Source organism: Peromyscus maniculatus, chromosome 15 (assembly GCF_049852395.1).
Source record: "Peromyscus maniculatus bairdii isolate BWxNUB_F1_BW_parent chromosome 15, HU_Pman_BW_mat_3.1, whole genome shotgun sequence".
Lineage (NCBI taxonomy): Eukaryota > Metazoa > Chordata > Mammalia > Rodentia > Cricetidae > Peromyscus > Peromyscus maniculatus.
The window spans coordinates 40,147,612-40,170,974 of record NC_134866.1 but is presented as its reverse complement, the minus strand read 5'-3'; the positions used below and the strand labels follow the sequence as shown (position 1 = coordinate 40,170,974).

At 37.1% G+C, this 23,363-nt stretch overlaps 1 pseudogene; it reads left to right on the top strand.

Annotated features, from left to right (window-relative positions):
- The first annotated feature begins 21,627 nt into the window (after positions 1-21,627).
- On the top strand, positions 21,628-22,286 carry LOC102912674 (microtubule-associated protein 1 light chain 3 beta pseudogene; annotated as a pseudogene).
- Positions 22,287-23,363: the final 1,077 nt, after the last annotated feature.

Here is a 23,363-nt window from a genome sequence, read left to right as displayed (position 1 = left end):
AGGGGAACCTCCCATCTGGTAGCCAGTAGTCACACTGTAGTTGCCTCTTAATTGTCTTAATGATTAGTGACAAACTGGATCAGAAGATGCTGAGACTTGAAATAAACCCCATATTCACCGAAAATGTATTGAGATCTTTGGGGCCAATGATCTTTGGGGTCTCCTGAAGTTAGGTTATATCAGCACTTCTGAGACTCAAAGTTTTTTTTAACCTATGTCAGTTATGGAGGTTACTCTTGCTTCTCTTTCTTTAGTGTAGGGTTTTAATGGTGTCACTCATCTTTATGAAATTGCTTAGAATTGGTCTTGTGCTACATAGTGTTTGTTTTTATGCTCATGAATGTGGTGATATTTAAGTATATGGAAGAAATAATGAGCATGATTCTGGTGCTTAAAATATAATTATGGTTTATGCAAAGGTAAGCTGAACCATGTATAAAGGGCTGATTTTGAAAACCAAAACCAAAATAAAGAAGTATGACAACTGTCTCCCAACAAGTATAAGCCCAAGGAGTCTATGGTGGCAAACCTTTAATATACTTTGCTGTGGGATGTCTTTCTGTATGCTGTGGATATGTGTTGCTCTGATTGGTTGACAAATAAAGCTATATTGGCCTATCACAGGGCAGGGTGGAGCCAGGTGGGAAAACCCAAGAGAGAGATAGGAAGAAGAAAAGAGAGAGAGAGAAGAGATGCCAACCACTGCCAGGAGAAGCAAGATATGAAAGTATTGGCAAGCCATGGCCACGTGGCAACTTATAGATGAATAGAAATGGGTTGTTATAGGAGCTAGCTGGCAAGAAGCCTGAGCCATTAAGCCACACAGTTTGTAAGTGATATAAGCCTTTGTGTGTTTACTTATCCCAGTGGCTGTGGGATGGGTGGGACACAGAAAAACTTCTGACTATAATTCTTCTTCTTCTTCTTCTTCTTCTTCTTCTTCTTCTTCTTCTTCTTCTTCTTCTTCTTCTTCTTCTTCTTCTTCTTCTTCTTCTCCTCCTCCTCCTCCTCCTCCTCCTCCTCCTCCTCCTCCTCCTCCTCCTCCTCCTCCTCCTTCTCCTCCTCTTCCTCCTCCTCCTTTTCTCCTTCTCCTTCTCCTCCTCCTCCTCCTCCTTCTTCTTTTTGTAAAGAAAGGGTGAATTAGTGCCTCATCCATCTGGTCAAGGTTATATAAAGTACTTCCTAATTATAAATTTTAAATGTTAGTTCTTTCTTTTATGTGTAGTTTCATATTATTGCTCTAAAGTCATCAACTTTAGTGTGTGTGTGTGTGTGTGTGTGTGTGTATAAAGACCCAGTTATAGCCCTTAAAACATGATCATTTATTTCCTTTTATTGTGTAATATTGTGTGAAAAATTGTATTTCATACTGTTCTGGCCATCTTACTGCTATAATGGGGATAATAAAGTCACATAAACTGATGGAGCCAACATGTGTTCTCATACCTGATGTAAAAGCTTATGCTGGATATGTTTTTTGTTTTTTTTTTTTTTGTTTTGTTTTGTTTTTTTGACACAAGGTCTTACTATGTCACTCTGGCTGTCCTGGAACTTACTATCTAGACCAGGCTTGCCTTAAGCTCATTGAGATCAATCTGACTTTTTGTCTTCTGTACATTGAGATTGAAGGTATGGCCCACCATGCCCAGCTTCAGTGGTAATTAGTGTGAACAGATTAATTCATCAAATTCTGGAGAGTAACATGAACAATATGAACAAGTGTTATTACTACTTCATGTTATAGCTGATATAGCTGAGAAAACTGACGCATAGAGAGAGAAAATAAGAAGTTCAAAGTCAGTCTACTATTAATAGACTAACCAGTTATATAAGCACCCAGACGTTAGCATATGCACTCACCCAGCACCTAAGAAAAAGGAAAATAAACCTATCACATGTCAGGCAAGCAGATGATTTCTCCAAAAAATGTGATCCATTTTTCATAACTTAGTCATTTGTACACTGGCTTTCATGATGGGTAAATGGTTACTTAATGAGCAAATCATTGTAAATAGCTTCCCATGTGTTTACAACTAGAACTCTAGTGACCCGTTCACTGACCTGGAAGTTTGGTGTCAAAGTTCTTGCTGATATCCAACCATGCATGTCTTATATATCTCCAGTCTTAAAGGGGCTTGATAGATTTATGGATTTATTTATTGTAAATTACTCACTGGAGAGAGACATTTCATTGTAAAACACCCTTGGGTATTGATTCAGTAAAATGAGGGTGTCATCATTAAACAAATCTCCCTGTATCCCCACACTATTAAAACTAATTGACCATGCTTTCCCTTAGAAGTTGGTTGTACATTTTCAAGAAAGGTTTTATTTGGTGTTTCCACAATTTATTTACACACTACATCAGGCTTCATGAAAAAAATTACTCAAGCTTCATGAAAAAAATTTCATTTTTTTAGTAAATGGAAAATATCATGAAAATACTAGAACAAGTATGATTTCTAAAATTATTTCACTTTAACATGCACCACATATCTTTTGAATTTTGAGAAAGAAAACTCATAATTTTATTATTAGTGTTTTCTTTGGCAACATCTGGAATTTTGTTTTCAATACTATAAGCCTTGCCCAGACACCTTGCATTAACTGATTTTTATTTCAACTAATGGTTAGAATTTTGGTTACTATCCTCTTTAATCATACTTGTTTCTTTAGATTATTATTTCTCAGTTTCCAGACGATTATCCACTTCCAATTTCCTGACTTTCCTTTTCATTTTTTAAAAAATTATCTATGCCCATAAAGTTGCATGCAGAATGCAATTACCAATTGAGATTTCCACCTCAGATCATTGAAAAGCTATTATCTAAACCCATAGCCTATATTATAGATCAATAGTTCAACCATTCTCACTGGGGCTTTTTGAGTAATCTCCTTACATGTTTAGTATGGTCTACCAATTCTTGCTTATTTATCTTGTATTATCAATACAGCAAACTTCCAATTCTTGCAAAACAAACAACCAAGTTTAGACCCTTCTTAATCCCAGTCTATTATCTTGCAGCTAATTAATGTGCAATGAAATTATACATTGTTGCACATTGGTAAAGATGATTGTTGCAGTTGGACTGTGATTACCACACTCCAGGGCCTTTGCTGTTCAACATAGAACTTCTTGAGTCTCTGCAGTTCATTCATTCTCTCCCAACACACACTGCAAAATATTACTTCACGTCATCTTTGTGTTTATAAACTCCAGTCCTGCCAATCCAATCCCTCTCAACAAATGAATATATTTTGTACAGAGGGGAAAAAGACATAGCAGAATGCAATAACTGGGTCCTTCCTGGAATTTTAGGCACTATGCTTACATCTCTTCCTAGCAAACATTTCCATCATGCTAAGTCTCAGGGCTTAAGATGAGTGGTAGCATAAAATTTAGAATGTAGAAAGTCACAGGAATCAAGTCTTTTTCAAGGTCCATGACCTCACTAGAGGGGTCAGAAGGTTGTAAGAGTCAGAATACCAGGAAATCTGCTGTGAAACAATTTCTCATGGAAATGGCTTCAGAATCAGAACCAGAATGATGGCAATAACAACAGACATGGTAATGTGGAAAGGGAAAATTTTATGGAGTCTCCTCATAGACAAAATCTACAGGTAGCTAATGACTGTTGGGAAGAGAATTACCCTCTCCCAGATATAGGCTCCCTTATTGGCTGTCCAGTGCAGAGTGGTCAGCTATGAAAATCAAGAAAACAAAACACAAAACTCAGTTGGTTGTCTTTATCTATCTATCTATCTATCTATCTATCTATCTATCTATCTATCTATCTATCTATCTATCTATCTATCTACCTACCTACCTAATCTATCCATCCATCTAATCTATATACTTTTCACTAAAAATATATTTCTTTCTCATACATTATATCCTGATTACAGTTTCCATTTTCCCTTCCTCCTTCTAGTTTCGCCCTTCCCCCCTTCCTTCCACAGCCACTTCTTTTCTTCCCTAAATCACAAGGAAATTGTAAGAGTCAGAGCGGATGGAGGACACCAGGAGAACAAAGCCCTCTGAATCTACTAAGCAAGGGACATATGAGCTCACAGAGTCTGAAGGAGCAGGCACAGGACCTACATGTGTCTGCAGAAGATTGTATTTAGGTCACTTTTGGAAAGCAATCTAATTCTATATAAATTCAGCATATATTTAAAAAGTGAAAATGTAAAAATAGTAGTTTGAAACCTATTTGTGGTGATATTTTATTTGTGCTTCCACAAATAAAACTTGCTTGAGGATCAGAGAACAGAACAGCCACTGGCTTAAGCATAGAGGCCAGGCAGTAGTGGCACACACTTTTAATCCTATCACCCGGGAGGCAGAGATCCCTCTGGATCTCTTTGAGTTCAAGGCCACAATGGGAACAGAATCAGGCATGGTGGCCAATACCTTTAATCCCAGCACTTGAGATCTCATGTATTTGCTTGGGAAGGACACATGCCTTTAATCCCAGGACGAGATGGCAGGAAGCAGAAAGGTATACAAAGCATGAGGACTAGGAACTAGAGGCTTTTTAGCAGCAGTTTAGCAGAGGCACTTTTGGGCGAAGACTCTGAGGAGTTGGCAAGGTGAGGTTGGCTGTGGCTGGTTCTGCTTCTCTGATCTTTCCGCTTTCACCCCAATATCTGGCTCCAGGTGTTTATTATTATTTTTTAATTTTTTTTATTAATATGACCTTTTAAGATTCATCTTACATATATCCTTCTCTGTGTGGAAGAGCAAAATAAAAAATTCCAAACAGCTATTGTTAACACTCTGATGAGCAGTGATGTGTTACACTGGAAAAAGCACGATGCTTTTCTTTACAAATACTGACTATGGAACACCAGTCTCAAAATGGCATATGCTCAATTTAAATCACACAGAATTCTATTACTGATTAAATTATATTAAGTTATATTCATGGTTGCTTGGTCAGTTGGAGATTGGTTTTTAGATAAAAAAATGAATTTAATCCCAACTCTCTGGGATAGAAGAGGAATCTAGGAAGCCAGAATGGTTACACCTGCCGCTCACATTATTTTTGGGCTTATAGATCATGGTGCTGCCTGCCTAGAACTATAAGAAGAAAAGGAAATCCCCCAGAAATATATAGACTAACTTGTAAACATTCCTTTGTTACACAGAAAATGTAGAGCAAAGTTGAATGAAAATAATAGGAAGGAAAGAAACCAAAAGGTTTCAAGGAAAGTCCATGTAAGGATGAAAGTGTGCAACGAGAGAAAAAGTAATGGGATGCACATGTATGAAAGCTCAAGTCTGTGGAACATGAGGAAATAGAATGATCAAAGAAAATGTCACACATTTCTCTGTACTATCTGCTGGGAATATTATGTTTCCAATGAAGAACTATAGGCAACTAATGACTACTGAGAAGAGACTGCTAAATAACATAGGTTGTATTTTTGTTGCAGAACACCCACCTAGCAAAAGATATACAGGAGGACGGTAACTTCCCATTACTCTCTTGCTGAATACTGGTAGAAGTGAAGAACCTGGCTTATCTAAGAATTGCTAGATTTTTTTTTCCTACCGGTCAAAGGTATAGGGAGATTCAAGTGCTGTTCACCTGAGACAAATCTCTGGAAGATCAAGTATAGTAACAGAGAATCTTTCCTGTGCATACTCTCTCTATCTATATCATGACAAAGAACTAATAAGCAATTTCTTAGAACAAATAAAGATGGCTCATCTCATGTAAACACTCATGTCTTGCTCATGCAAGTCACCTATTTTCCAGCTAATTCTCAATTCCTCTGTTGACTACTAGCACAAAACAACAACAGCCACAAAGCCCTCTAGCTGCCCAGATAGACTCTTCTTCTTTAAAACTACATTTATTTATTTATTTATTTATTTATTTATTTATTTATTTATTTATTTATTTATTCATTTATTCATTCCTTCATTCCTTCAATTCCTTCATTCCTTCATTCCTTCATTCATTTATTTAACATCCTGGCCACAGCTTCTCCCCCCTCCTCCCCTCCCAGCACTTGCCCCTAGCCTGCTGTTCTCCCCCCTAACTCCCCAATCTACTCCTCCTCAGTTTCTGTTTAGGAAAGGGCGAGTCTTCCTTGAACATCAACAAAACATAGCATATCAAGTCGCAGTAAGATTAAGCCCTTCCCCATGTTAAGTCTGGGCAAGGTGACTCCGTGTAAAGGAGGAGGGTCACAAAAGCCAGTAAACGAGTAGGAGACAGTCCTATTCCCTCTGTTAGGAGTCCCACAAGAAGACCACCATGCTGTACAACTGTAACATACGCAGAGGGCCTAGGTTAGTCCTATGCAGGCTACCTGGTTGTCAGTTTAGTCTCTGTGAGCCCCTTTAAGCCTAGGTTAGTTGATTCTATGGGTTTTCTTGTGGTGTCCTTGACCCCTCAGTCTCCTTCAATCCTTTCTCCCTCTCTTCTGCAGGATTCCCTCAGCTCTGCCTAATGTTCGGCTGTGGGTCTACATCCATTTCCACCTGTTACTGGATGAAGCTTCTCTGATGATAACTGGTCTAGGCACCAATATGGTTGCAGGCAAAGGCCAGTTCAGGCTACATATCCACTATTGCTAAGAGTCTTAGCTGGGGTCATCCTTGTAGATTCCTGTGAAATTCCCTTGTGCTAGGTTTTTTTCCTGACCCTAAAACATCCCCCTATCCAGTAGTCTCTTTCAATACTCTCTCCCTCTGCCCCCACAATCTAATCATTCAAGTTCTCATCCCCACCTGACCTCAGTCCACTCACAAAGTCCTTTCTATTTCACCTTCCCAGGGAGATATGGGTACCACCCTGCCCTCCATGAACTCTCCTTGTTAACCTAGTCTCTCTGATCTGTGGATAGTTAACATAGCTATCCTTTATTTTACAGCTAATATCCACATAGGAGTGAGTATATACCATGTATGTCTTTCTTGGTCTGGGTTACCTCACTGAGGATGATTTTTTTTTTCTAGTTTCATCCATTTGCCTTCAAATTTCTTGGTGTCCTTGTTTTTAACAGTTGAGTAATATTCCATTGTGTAAACATATCACATTTTCTTTATCCATTCTTCAGTTGAGGAGAGTCTAGGTTGTTTACAGATTCTGGCTATAACAAATAAAACTGCTATGAACACGCACTGCCTAGAAGGATGGAACTTCAGTTCCTTGTCACATTTCTTGTCTTCTCATTTATTTGCTTCTAAATTCATCAAAATTGGCTTCCACTCATCCTCAGAACTCTCTTGAAATAATTTACTGACCTTCATGTCAATTAGTACCCCTTATGTCTTTTGGCTTTCTACAACTTGGCCTTTTAATATATTCAGAATTGTAAGAACCAAAGGAGATGGAGGATACCAGGAGAAACAGGATCTCTAAATCACCTAAGCCAAACTCATATGAACTCACGAAGAAGGAAGCAGCATGCTTATGTCCTTCATGGGTCTGAACCAGGACCTCTACCTATACATTATAGCTTTCAGTGTAGTATTTTTATGAGACTCCCAAGTATGTGGATAAGTTCATCTCTAATTATTTTTGCCTTCTCTTGGAATGCTTTTCCTTCCCTTGTTTTGCCTTGTCCAACTTTGATGTGATGGTTTCTGCTTTATTTTATTATTTCATTTTGTTAAGTTTTGTTATCTCTTAGAAGCCTGTTCCTTGCTAATGAGACAGAAAAGGAGTAGATCTGGATGAGAGGAGACTTTGGGGAAATTTGGAAGAATGGAAGGAGGGAAAACGGTAATCCAGATATATTGGATGAGAAAACAATTTGTTTTCAGTAGAGAAGTGGGAAGCGCCTTTCCCTTTACACTGCAATGGCTCATTCCCCATTTCCCCATCATTTTCTGTTATGCGTTTCTTCTCCATCTTTGGCCACTTCAGCAATTTGTAGCTTTTCCCTGAGCATTAATGTTTCTTGAAACCTGGCCCCTATTGTCATTCTTCTCTAAAAGTATTCTTAATCTTTGGAATATCTTCTCTGTTGGTGCTTCTAGTACTGTATTTGTGGCAAGGATTCTGAAATGGTTTTCTACTCTCCGTGCTCTCTCCTGAATTCCAGCCTCAACACAACTTCCTAGCTATATTTTCTCTTGGAATTTTTTTTTTTTTTTTTTTTTTTTTTGGTTTTTTGAGACAGGGTTTCTCTGTGTAGCTTTGGAGCCTGTCCTGGAACTCGTTCTGTAGACCAGGTTGGCCTCAAACTCACAGAGATCCACCTGCCTCTGCCTCCCTTGTGCTGGGATTAAAGGCGTGCGCCGCCGCCGCCGCCGCCGCCGCCGCCGCCGCCGCCACCGCCGCCGCCGCTGCCACCACCACCACCACCCAGCTCTCTTGGAAAATTTAAAGCACATAAATTTATGTGCTAGCTTCCAGCTCGTAACTTTTTTCCTACCTACTTTGTCCATCTTCCTATGTTCCTCTCTAATTTAAAGGAATGTAGTAACACTAATGCATATATATTCAGAGATTTGATTTATTTTGACAACATAATTCTTTTAATCAATTGATTTATTTGTTTTAATGGAAGTAGTAGTTAGGTATTTTTATAGGTTTTAATGAGATGTTTTGACATTAGGAAAAAGTCATCAAACTGCTAAACATATCTATAATCTTACCAATTTATTATTGTTTACTGATGAGAATGTCAAAAATCGATTTTTTTTGCCTATTTTGAATACATCATCCATTATTATTAATCTTATCCATCATATAGTGCAATTGTTGACTAAAACTTATTCATTCAGCCTGAGACCTTGTTCACTTGGATCAACACCTTCCTTAACGCCACACCTTTCCCATTCCCTGTCTTTGTTAATCCTCTGTGTATAAGCTGTTCCTCTGGTGTTATTGAGTTTTTAGATTCTTCATTACAGTATTTATTTTGCTGCACTTGAATTATTTATCATTTAGAATAATGTCTTCTAGTTATATCCATATCATGAATAACAGAATGTTCTTTTTTTACAGGATTACATAATATTTCATTTTATATGTATAGCAGGTTATATTCATGCATTCATAGATATTTAGGCTACTTTTTTATTTTGTCTATTTGGAAGAACACTGAGATAAGTATAAACTGCAGGTATCTCTTTGATATAATATCTTCAGTTTTTTAGGCTCTACATTCACAAGTAGTATTTTTATGGCTCACCAGTTTCAGAGGAAGAATTCCAAACATTTGCTGAAGAAAAGACAGATTTTAAATGGTTTTCAGAAAATTAGGTATCTACCCAAAAAGTAGTATGGCACCCCTCTCTCATACAGCAAAGATCAACTCAAAATGGATAAACTATTTAAATATAAGATCTGGAACTGTGAAACGACTTGCAAAATATATAGGATCAATCCACTACAACCTTGTCTACACAGAGAGCTATAGGTCAGGCTTGTTTACATAATGAGACCTTGTAAAATCCCAAGAAAGAAAGAAAGAAAGACACATGACAAAGCAGGAATTACTTAAAAGAAGATATATTAATGGCAAACAGAATTGTAAAAGACAAATTAACTTCTCTAATTATCATGGAAATGTGTATTTAAGTCACACGTAGTTTCACCTCAAACCTCTATTTTTCATTTTTTTTTATTATTAAGGGATTGTCTATTCATTTTACATACCAACCACAGATTCCCCTCTCCTCCCTCCTCCCACCCCAGCCTTTGCCCCAACCCACCCCCCCATTCCCACCTTCTCCAAGGCAAGGTCACCCATAGGGAGTCAGCAGAGCCTGGTACATTCAGTTGAGGCAGGTCTAGAACCCTCCTCTCCCCAAACCTCTTATCATAAAGAGGAGTGACAGGTGTTGGGAGTAAGGGGCACCATGTTTCCTGTGAGGGGGAGTGCACACAGCAACACACTATAACACTTTCTCAAACGACTCTAATCATGAAGAAGGGACACACTGAAAGGCAAATGTCTAGCGGGAAACAAATTATGGCAGCAAGTGTCACACTGTAATAAGTGGCTTCTCACCTGTTGTTGTCCAATGTTGACAGATAGGAAGAAGTTTCATTTTGCTCCTCCTAGATTGCTGCAGTTGTTTACTTTTAAAAGTATCCTTCTTAAGTCATCAGGACAGTTATAATAGTATTTATATAATGATATCAACTTTGGGTAAGTTCATTTTGAATTAAACATGTACAGTAAAATTGTGATTAAGAATATAGGACTATCTGAGAAGTATATATCACATTATTGTTCGATGCCATTTCATAAATAATAAGTACATTGAAAGTAAAGGAAATGAAAGGTCGGCATCATTTTGATACCATATTTTACATTTCCTTGGAAGGATTATATTAATAAAATAATCTCTTCCATCAAGATTAGAGAGGATGCACCATCAGTTTAATTTTGTAAACCTGCCTGTGGGTTGTCTTTGGGGAAAAAAAAAAAGAATACTTAAGAATTTGACATTTCCTTTCAAATTACTGATACCTGCCAGAGGTGTGAGGTCACTCCTCACTCAGGCTTTGTCATCGCACCTAAAGGGAAAGAGAAGTGGAAGCATGATGGGAACAGACCACATTTGCCCATTTTGAGCTTAATAAGGCACTTTTACACAGATACTTAGGGCTCTTTATAGCTGGAGTGGACCTAATTAATGCTCAGCACCTACGATCTCTGAGCTGAAGAATGAAACCAAGACGGTCTCCTCGGGAGGTGATTGGTGAGCTAAAAACCGGAATGTCTGAAAGACATACGTATAAGATGCTTTATAAAATAACATAAAACGGAGAGAAATTGATTTTCAAGAGTATGCTCATATTCATGTTATTCTTGTGTATCAGAAATAAAGTGGCCATTCTTTTTAAAGCTTGATGCAGACGTTATGGGCAAGTCACATTTTAATTTCACATTCGCTGCTTCAGCTCCGGCTATGTTTTTGGTTAATGCTGGCCTGTTAAGCTGCTAATTTGTCTACTGTCATGAAAGCCCGTGGAAATGTTGCTCCATAAATAATAGAGCAGTGATCCATAACCACCTCCCATGCCACGGCATCGAGCCTACTGCAGCTAATAGGACCGAGAAGCCGTTGCTAGGTGCCAACATGCTGCCTGCCTATTTAGGAAGTGATATAGTTCTGTCTCCCTGCTAAGATGACAAAACTGTAATTAGAGATTAATCAAGAGCTACATTACTGCCGCAGTTGCCTGCAGCCCGATTTCGGTTGCCCACCGGCAGTTAAGTGCATCTGCCTGTGTTTACCAGTTCTCTGGAGATTTAGGAATAGATTGTCATATTTACAGGAACAGCGGCTGTGCAAGTTGTCAAATCATAAAGAACTAACTCCAAAGAGTGCACATAATTAATGACTTTGTCTTTGGTCTATTCATTTCTCAAATGAGACTTCATTGAAAAGGATTAAATAGCATATGGCATAGCTTACTTTTTATTATTTGAATCTGTTACTTTTCATTACAATGTTTCATCAGCTATCGAACGATGTACACAAGAGGATCGATTCAAATATTAGTGAAAATAGCCTGAGTCATGTGGTCAGTATGTATTGGGATGATAACAGGTATTAGCACACTGTGGAGTCTAATGCTACCACGGCTGTCTAAGAAATAGAGCACGGAGTATGGAGTTTATCCTTATCTGAGGTTATGTTCCCATTCCTTTAGATGTTTGCTCTGTCTGCTTTGTTGTGAACTCTTCCTCTTGTATCTGTCACTTTTTTTTCATGTTGCTTTAATACACTTTTAATATGTATTAAAGACATATTTTCACAAACATTTAGGCAGGTAGAATCTTATACTCTTAGAGAATGGTTTCTTTGATTTTGTTGCTAGGAATAATAAACCCAGTAACAAAATTAGCAGTATTATCATATTATCAATCTAGAATATAAGCAATAACACATGTTTACTGTACCGACGCATTCCTTTAATATGACTAACATGTAATTCCCTTAAAGGTGAAGTGAACATAAATATGCATTTATTTTTCATCTTAGTTGTTATATAAAATAGTTACAAATTAAATTATTGGAAAATATATATCTTATAATTTTGCAAGGTACTTTAAAATTATATATAAATATGTATCACATATAGCTATACATAAGTATATTTAAATATGTATATTATTTGATATTTAAACAAATATGATACAATTTTGGTTCTCATACATTGCAGCAGAATTTTATAGTAACTGTTCTTTTTTAATACTGATTTGCTAATACAACATGACTGTTATTAGAACTTGTAATGTCTTTGAACACATTATGTCACTAAAACTTATTGCCAAGTGAAAGAAAGTTTTTTGCTCAAATTTTAAATTATGGTATGATTTCAAATGGAATGTACTATTAAAATACCAGAGCCACGCAAAGGAAATAAATGCATTTTGCTGACTGTGTATCTCAAGATACTTCCAACACTCAAAAATTTAATCAAAACTGTGTTGTCGTTATTGCTGTTATTTTCATTGTTCCTAAATTACATTTGCAAAATATTATGCATACACGTGATCATATATTCAATCAAAGCATGTCGAATGATGACACATTAAGTCTGCACACAGAACAATTGGTGTGAAAGCATGCCAAGATATATTTTGGAAAGCTTTTTATTTTTTGTTTTTGTTTTTGCTTTGTTTCTCTTCGCTGTAATGTGGCAAACTGAAATTTCCAAGAATGGGAGATATCTTTGTCATTTAGGAAGAAATGTTGGAATAGAAAAAAAAATTAAATTTAGAAGCTCATTTATCACTTGTTACTGGAATGTCTGTCATCAGTATTTTATTAACTGTATTTACAAAATATATATGTTAACATTATATTCTATGTCATTTGCAAAAACATGGCATTATGATGTTAGAAATTTTTTTCTTAAACTTTTAACCTTGCTACTTTAGTCCATTGATTAACAAAAAATTTAATGCAAGCAATTGTGTAAAATGAAAGTATAAACTAGAGCGCTATAGAAGTAAATCATTTCAAATCAATTACAATAATTAGTAAGAAATAGTATCCCTTCGTAATATGTTCCTTCCAGTTTAAATATGGTTAGAAATAAATGTTCGCCGGGCGGTGGTGGCACACGCCTTTAATCCCAGCACTCGGGAGGCAGAGCCAGGCGGATCTCTGTGAGTTCGAGGCCAGCCTGGACTACCAAGTGAGTTCCAGGAAAGGCGCAAAGCTACACAGAGAAACCCTGTCTCGAAAGAAAAAAAAAAAAAAAGAAATAAATGTTCTTTGTGGTATTAAAGAGAACTTCACACGTACCTCCGTTTATTGTCAGTAGGCCAGATTTGAGGTGAAGCCAAAAATTAACAGGTATTTATTGATTAAAAAAAAAAATGGGCAGTAATAGAGTGAAATGTGGCTTTATTTGCTAAATTTCTCTACTTCCTTCTATCATTATGTATTTTAATTTCCAGCTTATTTAAAAATGTCAGTGATATGGCTGGAGAGATGTCTCAGCAGTTAAGAGCACTTGTTGCTCTTAGAGTGAGTGAGAGTTTGGGTCCCAGCATCTGTGTTGGATTCTCTAGCTCTAGGAATTTCTGCTGACCTCTTCTGGGCTCCACAGGCACCTGCACATATGTACACACACACACACACACACACACACACACACACACACACACACACACAACTAAACTAAGATAAATTTAGTGATAACAATTTGTTATTTTTCTTTGAATAAAAAGCACAACTGCCTCTACCTTGAATTAATGAATCCAGTGGGGTGACAGGTTCAACTGCAGATAAATATTCCATATAAATTTGATGTATTTAATTAGATTATTTAATAGTACGGTAAGCTGAGTAACATTCGTTGACTAATTTTCAGTATTGATGAAAAAGAGTGAATTTCTCAGAACACAGCCAATTTCATTTATTATATTTTGTGTCACATTTTTATTTAATTTTATGATATCAGGTGAATTACTGTCTCCCTTAGTTTCTTCACCTGAATAAAGGAAGAAATAAATTTTATTTCTGAAGATAATTTGAAATTTTTGTTAGTACTTCAAAACCTGAAGGTCCACAGTCCATAGTATAGATTCAAATATATACTTTAGGAAATCAAGCAAGTACATGTTAAAATGAAATTTGACTTTTTGTAGGGTTGACACCTTGGGATCTTTCCAAATACATGTTAGCATGTCTGTTCGAGTTGTCATTGTTAAGGACATGTTTAGGCAGTGATGTTGGTGAGACAATATGGGTATACCTTGTAACATTTCTTAGGAGACAATCTCATAGCAAACTGCCTGTTCCTCTTGCTTGAGAAAATAATGCAATTATAGTACAATCTCAAAAAATAAAATAAGTATTTATTTTAAAGACCCTCAAACTACTTACAGGCTAAAAAACAAAGAAAGACAAACAAGTTAAAAAAAAAAAAAAACCTTCTTTATGAAACAACATGGGATTTTTCTTAGATTTCTACAGAGCCTTTTTGTTTTGTTTTGTTTTGTGTTTTTTGTTTTTGTTTTTCTAGACAGGGTTTCTCTGTGTAGCTTTGCGCCTTTCCTGGAACTCACTTGGTAGCACAGGCTGGCCTCGAACTCACAGAGATCTGCCTGGCTCTGCCTCCTGAGTGCTGGGATTAAAGGCGTGCGCCACCACCACCTGGCCTCAGAGCCATTTTTTTTAAATGTCAACACTACCAGTCCTTCCTACGTGGCAGGCACTACGATAATTATCTTTAATAGTGTCAATTTTAAACTTTAGCCTAACATCATCAAGTAGCAATTATCATCTTAAGGTCTATGCAGATTTGGAGAGTTTAGTTAGCTGCATGCAATGTCCATGCAGTGACTCTCCAAAGACCAGTTCTAGAGAACTGTATCCCCACAGATTGTCTATCCTCTTAGTGATAGAAGATAATTACTTTCAGAAGTGTTCTGGCTTTATAAATGTTGTATAAGCCAAAATAATGTTGTTGGCAGTAGTAAATATATTAGCATATATAAAGGTTGAGTGGTTCAGTCTCACTTCTTTTTTTCTTCAAGAAAATACTATTTACCTAAGTGATTTCTAATGATTTTTAGTGGCTCATTGTATGGTTCATCTACTTTTTATTTGTTTGAAAGTTAGACTGAGTCTAATCATCTTGAATGAAAAGGATAAGGGAACACACCTTCCTTTCTTTTATTATTATTATTATTATTATTATTATTATTATTATTATTATTATTATTATTTATTTTACAATACTATTCAGTTCTACATAATAGCCACAGATTCCCTTGTTCTCTCCCTTCACGCCCCCCTCTCCTTCCCCCCAGCACACCTCCCATTCCCACCTCCTCCAGATCAAGGTCTTCCCCGAGGACTGGGATCGACCTGATAGACTCAGTCCAGGCAGGTCCAGTCCCCTCCTCCCAGATTGAGCCAAGCAGAGGCAGAGGCCCCAACTGGATCAGGCCCTCTGAATAGGTGAGACAGTTGATTGGCTTGATCTGTTTGAGAAGCATCTAGGCAGTGGTACCAGGTCCTGGGCTCGTTGCATGAGTTAGCTGTTTGAAACCTGGCACACCTTCCTTTCTAATGTATAGTGCACAGAATGTCTAGGATAGCAGATGTTATTGACTCTTGCCTGAAGAATTGCTTGCTGCTCAACATAGTTTTGATGATACCCCAACACAAAATTGTAAACATATCTAAAACTTCATGAGTTCCCTCTGTAATTTTTCTGGTAACTGGATGTATGGTGTCTGATTATGAACTTTACAAATGACAATATTATGTAATAAAGTCAAATGGTTAGACATTACTACTAAAGCATGGGCTCTAAAATTTCCCGCCACTTCCCATTTGAGAGAGCTAAATAAACCCTCACCACAGTCTTGACAAAATTCCACAGTACCTAGGTTATGCAAGAAGCCTTTGAAGGTCAATATAGTACTTGCAATTTTCAGTCATTTAATGAATCCCAAAATATTTTAGTTTTAGTTTAGATAATTTTGTTCTTCACACATCTCAGATCTGCAAATATAGACCATTCACTATTATGTTCTTAAATTCATGGATATTCTTCAGAAGAAGAATTAAAAACAATTCAAAAGACAACTACAATAACACTTAATATTAGGATTGCTGTCTGTCTCTTATTATTGTGTTAAACTGCACTGACTTTGTGAAATTCAAACTAAATTCGTCTTAAAATTTGAATGTGAGTTATCAATACTGTTTTGTGAATGAAGAGAAATAAATTTAGAAACAATACATTGATTCAATCACATGTTGGTTTTTTTTTTAGCTATTCACTTTTGCATGCCTGATACTCTGTTTTTTTTCTAGCTCTGCCCCACCATTGATGCTCTAGAATTTCACTTTGTGTAACTGAAATCCCAATGAGAAGTGACTTGCTCCTGAGCCTTTGTATATATTTCTGAAGAGGTTTCAATTCTTTATATTCGAACCATGACACTGAGCTGAATCTTTTACTTTTGATCACAAGAGGAAAAGTGGTCTCTATGGCAACGGAAAAGCAGAAGTGTGGTTCCTGACAGGGCTTTCGTGTGACAGAAATGACAGCCATCTTTGTTAAGTAGTGCTGCGTTAAGATGCTATCTTTTGTGTCAAATTTACTGTGATATCCAAAATTGGGGACTTACAACTTTACAGGAAAGATAGCTCAGCAATTAAACTGTGCATTATAGAGTCTTTAGAAGGAACTTCTCTTGACCTGCCTTTCAGTTTGATGCCCGATTTATGAAACAGCACAGACCAGTTTTCCAAAATCATGATTAGCTAATTAGAAGATGTCAGCTAGCACAGAGCCTGGACAAAATATAATTTCTCATGTAGCAATAAAAACTGCAGTGTGAATTATTATTATTTTTTTTACTCTTTTCTTTGGTAACATATTAGAAAAACAAAAAATTCAATGTGTTCAAAAGCTGTGGTTGGTAAAATTCAGTTAATATTATCGGTGGCTTCTATTTCCTGCTCTGTATATTTTTCCAAAATGAATAAAAAAAAAACCTTTCTTAACTCCACCAGCCCCCATACACTCTCAAAATGTGTACATTTCCTTTATGTTAAAAGATAAGTTGGCCATTTTTAAAATTGCTATAAAATTCATGTGGCATGAATTTTCAATGTGCTGTTGGGTGACAGCACATTGAATACATTCATACTGCTCTGCTGCTCTCCTTGTCATCCAGCTATAGAAAGCTCTCTGCTCCATGCTGAATAAGTTTTCCTTCCCCTAACAACTCCTCAGCTTTCTTTCTCAATGTCTGACTCGTACGGGCACCTAACGTAAGTGAAACCACCATTGTGTTTCCTTTTGACTTATTCTTGTTAGCACAAAGTTCCCCAAGTTCATCAATGTTGTGCCATTTGTCAGAATGCCTTCCCCTCTCAAAGCAAGATAACATTTCTTTGTATGAATACGCCACTTGATATTTATTCATTTACCCAATGATGATGTTGGCTACTTTTACCTTGTAGCTACTGTGAGAGGACTTACTATGAAGATATGTTTGCAGGTGTTTCATACAGTATCTCCTCTCATTTTTTTTTTTGTTGTGTAACATAGAATCTAAGCTATTTGATATTTTAGAAATTTTATTTAATTTTTGAGGATTCACCTTATAGTTTTCCATGAAGGATCCCATTTTATATTTTACCACTAATATATAAAGGTACCAATTTCTCTGTCAATGCTTACTACTTTGTTTTGGCACAATACTTTAAATAATATCTCAATATTCAGGGGAATGTAATCACTGAAAATATAGATTCTGGTGTTAGAATGAGCAGGTTTAAAGCCTGATCTTTTTGGCACCTGTGAGCACATAAACTCTTTAACTTCAGCTTTGCTGTGAATGAATAAAAATGGCAATAAATACATATTGGATAGAATTTTGTGATATGAAAATGGGATACAGTATTTAAAATACTGATAAAATTACTGCTATCTAGTCATTGTGAGAGAAGTTGGCTGTAACTGTTATTAAATTCTTCAACAAAATATGCAGAAATATACTTATTTTACTTGTGTAATTTTATTTTTCTAGAACTTCATAAATGAAATTATTATATACTTGCATATACATCACTTCAGTCCCTCTTCTCCATTCCAACTTCTCCTGAATCTCATATCCTTCACAAATTCATTATCTCTTCTTTAATTATTATTGTAACATGTATACAAAGTAGCACATGCATGCACACATGTGTTATATACAACCCATTGAGTCCATTTAACATTGTATGTATGTATATGTGTCCAGAGATGACCACTTAGGATTGAGGAATCTATGAGGGAGCTCATCACTGAGAAAACTGATTCTACTTCTCTTAGCAGCCAACCGTAGTTCCTCATCTACTGGTGAGACCTTGTGGAATTTCCTTTCTACATCGGCATGTCAACTGATGTTGTCATTATGCATTTTTTTTTCAGACAAGAGATATCATGGGTGCATTTTCTAGAGAATCATAGAATCCTCTGCTCCATCATCTGCTGGTTTCCTAAAGTCTCAGGTGGAGAGTTTGCTTACAGATGTATCAGTTGAGGTGGAGAGTCCTTCATTGTCACTTGTTCTCTGCATTTTTATCAGCGTTGTCTCTTAGAAATAGTTCCCATCTCTTGCAAAATGGACCTTTTTAGATGGGGCGTTAGAGCTACATTTATCTGTGGGTATACAGATAATGAAAATGTGATACATATATGCAGCTGAATACTGTTCAGCAGTAAAAATGAAATTGCAAGTGAATGGATAGAACTACAAGAAATACTGTACTGAGTGATTCAACCTAGAATAACACTGCATTTTCTGTTTTATTTATAGAGTCTAGCTCTGAAATATTTAGATATAAGTGTATATAACCTGAAGTCTTCACAGAAGTAAAAAACTATAAAGGACCATTTTGAGGAGAAGAGATTAAGGAGGAGGACCGTAGGAGAGAAACGCTATAGAGGAAGATGATGGAAATAATGGGAGAGATCATAACTAAGGAGCAAGGAGGAAGGGAAATACTGGAGAGAGGGAGAGAGATGACAGACAGTAAGGTTGTTTGAAAGAGCATGGGGAGAATTATTTTATAAGCTTACGGAAAACATATATGTGCATAGGTGTGTGTGTGTGTGTGTGTGTGTGTGTGTGTGTGTGTGTGTGTGTGTGTGTTTATATCACATGGGTCTCCCATAAGAACTATGCATATCCAAATAAAAACACTAGTTCCAGGTATGGGAAACCTTTGCTGAAGTCATTGGTCAAAGACATACAGGAGTCTCTCTAAATAACATGTGCTGCAAAATATTGCTGTTAATCATGCATTTGGCCTCAAGAATTATTTAAAATAGTGGATAATGATGCAGAACTTACTTTAAAATAATTGAATCCTGCACACATACAATATGTACTCCAATAGATTATCTAGTATTTTATGTAGACAGAAGAAACAAGGGCATACTGACTATAAATTCTCAAACCCTCAATCAGAGCATCACACAGACACCCAAAGGTCCACATTCAACAAATGAAAATAGTATTTTCATTTCAACATACTGTTGCATTCACAATCAATGTAGTTTAATTAATGAGACATTGCATGTATTCATAAAATGTGGAAGTTCTCAGCTAAATGTTAGGAGGAAAGAACATTTGAAACTGTTATAGGAGCACAAAATATTTAGAAAAAGCTGCTGGAGACCTGCAGAAATGATTTTCATCAGAATAAAATATTGAATCTTATTGAAATGTCATGAGCTCCACTAGTTTCTACTGAGTTTTTGGCTTTTTATTCTGCTGGGATAAATAAAAATCACTATGAGGTTGGTAAGAAAATACATTTAAAGATGAAAAGAAACCACTGGAATTGGAGAAGAACACTTGTATAATCATAACTTCAGCAATCTCTTGGGATCAAACACAAAATCCAAAGGCAGCTGCAGAGCACACATGAACAATTCTGTTCTCCACAATTACCATGATTGTAGGTAATCTGATTTGGACTGGTGTGTGTGTGTGTGTGTGTGTGTGTGTGTGTGTGTGTGTGTGTGTGTGTGTGCTCACATGTATGTGTGGCTAATCTTATATAAGAGTTGATGACTTTGGTGGCTGAATTAGGTCAAAATACAAAATATAAAATAACTAATAAGTGAGAAATATTATCAAGATTTTAAATCTACAATTGTACTCTATTTTCCCAAACCAGCGCTTTGATGAAAATTGTTTATTGCCTGGCTAAGTTCTTACCTAGAAGGCTTCTTCAGGGCTTTGAAGATTTTTACCATAGTCTTAGAAATAAAAAAAATTGAGCAAATTGCAGTGCTTTTCTGTAATTTTGTAAAACAGGGTGTTTCAAGATAAATTATACCAGTGGACTGTATCTGTCTTGTACCACAAAACACATGTAAAATACCTGTAATTTAGTCATTTCAAGGCATGCATGAAAAAGGTAATAAACACAAACACAGACATCCTAGTTTGCAGACATGCAGACTTCACAACTTAGAAAGATCTCAGGCTTACTAAAAATCAAAGATGAAATCGGTACTGCACACCAAACTACATAAAATTGCCTTCAAATTTAAGGTACAATTTGTTTCAAATGGGGTAAAGTTGTAGCTGGAAGCTTTGACACAGATAGAGATACACCTAGGTTTAGTCTTTTATAGTTAGAGTGGAAACCTGCACACACACACACACACACACACACACACACACACACACACACACACACCACATATAAGCAATATGTGTACCTCAAAGTATAGTTTTGATATTTAGTTTGTAATAAATTATGTTAACATTTTATTTAAAGCTATCTTCATTTCAAATCATATTGGCACCCACAATTCTTTTTGAATCCAAAATTTTTTCAATATTCCTTTATGGAGTGTCTAGAAAGATTTATTAGGAAGAAAATTTTGCTCACAATGTTATGTATTAAGGCTATTTTGTCTCTTGTGCTCAAGTGAATGGCATTATTTTATAAATTAGAAAAGTAAGTTTCAATTCATCAATTTTACTTCAATCTCAGGTTGAAAGCATTTGAAAAAATAAGTCTAGTAAATTATTGCTTTGAAATTTAGGTTCCTCTTTTCTTCTATGACATATAAAGCGGCGTGCTAATCTGTTTTGATTATAAACCATTTGTTAGTGGTTTACTTTTTACTTTCCCCCATTTCTGATATGTATGTGTGTGTGCGTGCATGCGTGCGTGCGTGTGTGTGTGTGTGTGTGTGTGTGTGTGTGAAAAAGCTACAAACTGCAACAGAAATACAGTTTTAAATGGCCAACTAAGTGTGAACAGACCACTGAACTTGACCACAGGGAACTGACCTTCTCTTTTATTTGTACAAAAGAGCAACACAACTTATCTGCTCACTTGACCTTTGTTGAGGATGGTCTCTGTGAGAATGTGCTGATAGCTGAAGTTTTTGACGGGCTTGATCTTGTGTAGTCAACCGTAACATCTGTGAGATGACGTGTGCGACGTGTGTAGTAAGGCTAGAGGACGGCGTTCATCATGCCTCCCCACGGGCTTTTGCATTCTTTCCCCCACACCTTTTCCAGATGTTCCCTGGCCCTTGTGGGGTGGTCAATATCACTGTCTCATCTATGGCTGAGAAGTCACAGTTGCTTATTTCCGGCATCTTGGACAGTAATGTGTCTTGGTGCCATTGTAATGAGAAGAGCCTCCGACCCAGGACTCCCGCGCCATGCTGTCCGAGAAGACCTTCAAGCAGCGCCGCAGCTTCGAACAAAGAGTGGAAGATGTCCGGCTCATACGGGAACAGCACCCCACCAAGATCCCGGTGATAGTAGAGCGATACACGGGTGAGAAGCAACTGCCCGTCCTGGACAAAACCAAGTTCCTTGTACCTGATCACGTGAACATGAGCGAGCTCATCAAGATAATTAGAAGGCGCTTACAGCTTAACGCCAATCAAGCTTTCTTCCTCCTGGTGAACGGGCGCAGCATGGTGATTGTGTCCACACCCATTTCTGAAGTGTACGAGAGTGAGAAGGATGAAGATGGCTTTCTGTACATGGTGTATGCCTCCCAGGAGACATTTGGAGCAGCATTGGCTGTGTAAGACTAAAACAATGCCTAATGTTTGTTAAGCCCTTATCAAGGAAAAAAGGGACGTTACCAGAGGATGCTGGTCAGCTCACATTCACAGATCAGAACGTACGCGCCCACCTAGGCTGTTAGGAACTGTTTGTCAGCCAGAAACTGAGCTCCATGCAAGCGCATTCAGCTTGGAAACTCATCTAAACTAGGCTCTCTTGTGTTCAAACTTTAGAAGTTTAAAAATAAAATACTTTGCATCCTAAGTTGCAAAAAAAAAAAAGTCACTCTGACCAAAATTAGGAACACCCTAAATCTATATTTGCAAATATAAATACTTAGATGCAGTTGTGCAACATGAGCATTTATAAAAATGGCATCAGTAGGTTTTCCCATGGTGCCTGTAGCTTCTCTACTCATGGATTTTGACCATGTTTTCCAGTAGCATGTATGAATTCTCCCCTAGGGAAGAGGTTTCACATCCAATCAAAATAGTTGTTGGTTAACCCCATGAACAGTCTTGCCACTAATGCACTGGTAGAGCATCTTGCCTGGCAGGTCAGTATTGTAGTAAACTAGATAGAGCACGTGATAAGGTCACCAACACATTTTCTTCCCAGTCAACATTCACAACTTCTAGCTCGATGAAAGCTAAGCAGGGAAATAGTCCTTGTCAGTTCAAAACTTACTTGTCTGTGTCCTGAGACCAAAGTCTATGGTTTCTGCAGCAATAAGGTCTTACAATCTAATTAGTTAGGGGATCAAGAGCAATGGTAGTAGTGCGTGTTTTGCAGGTGATTTTAGGGCCTCTCTGACAAACAACTCAAGGGGACATAACCCATTCTTGGCACTGAGATTCTCATTTAAATGTCTTTGGAGAGCATCACTGTTCAGTAATGAGGGCTGCTTTTTTTCTAGTTTGCTTTGTCAAGAAAATTAAGGACCACTCAACAAGGGGAAAATCATGCCTGGTTCTGGAAACTGAGCCAGCTACTCAGGACAAGTGAAGTCATAGATCTTGGAGGAGTACATACAAGCAGCATTTTCGTTAACTAACATAATCCCTAATCACAGTCTAAACATTTGTCCTCATATCCACAGGTAAGTGTCTCTTCAACCCTCATCAAGGAAAATTCTAGAAGACAGAGAAAGAGACCATTGCAGAAAACCCACCACTAATTCACATACAGAGTTGTGGAGCACAGTCCCAAAGCATCTGTTTTCAAAGCCCTCCAACACCTAAGGCTCAGAGAACTTCCAGGAAGAAAAGGAAGGAAGATTGTAGGAGCCAGAGGAGCAGGAAGTTTGTTGTGAGACTGTGTCTTCTAGTAATGTTAGAAGCTACACCCATACAGTATGA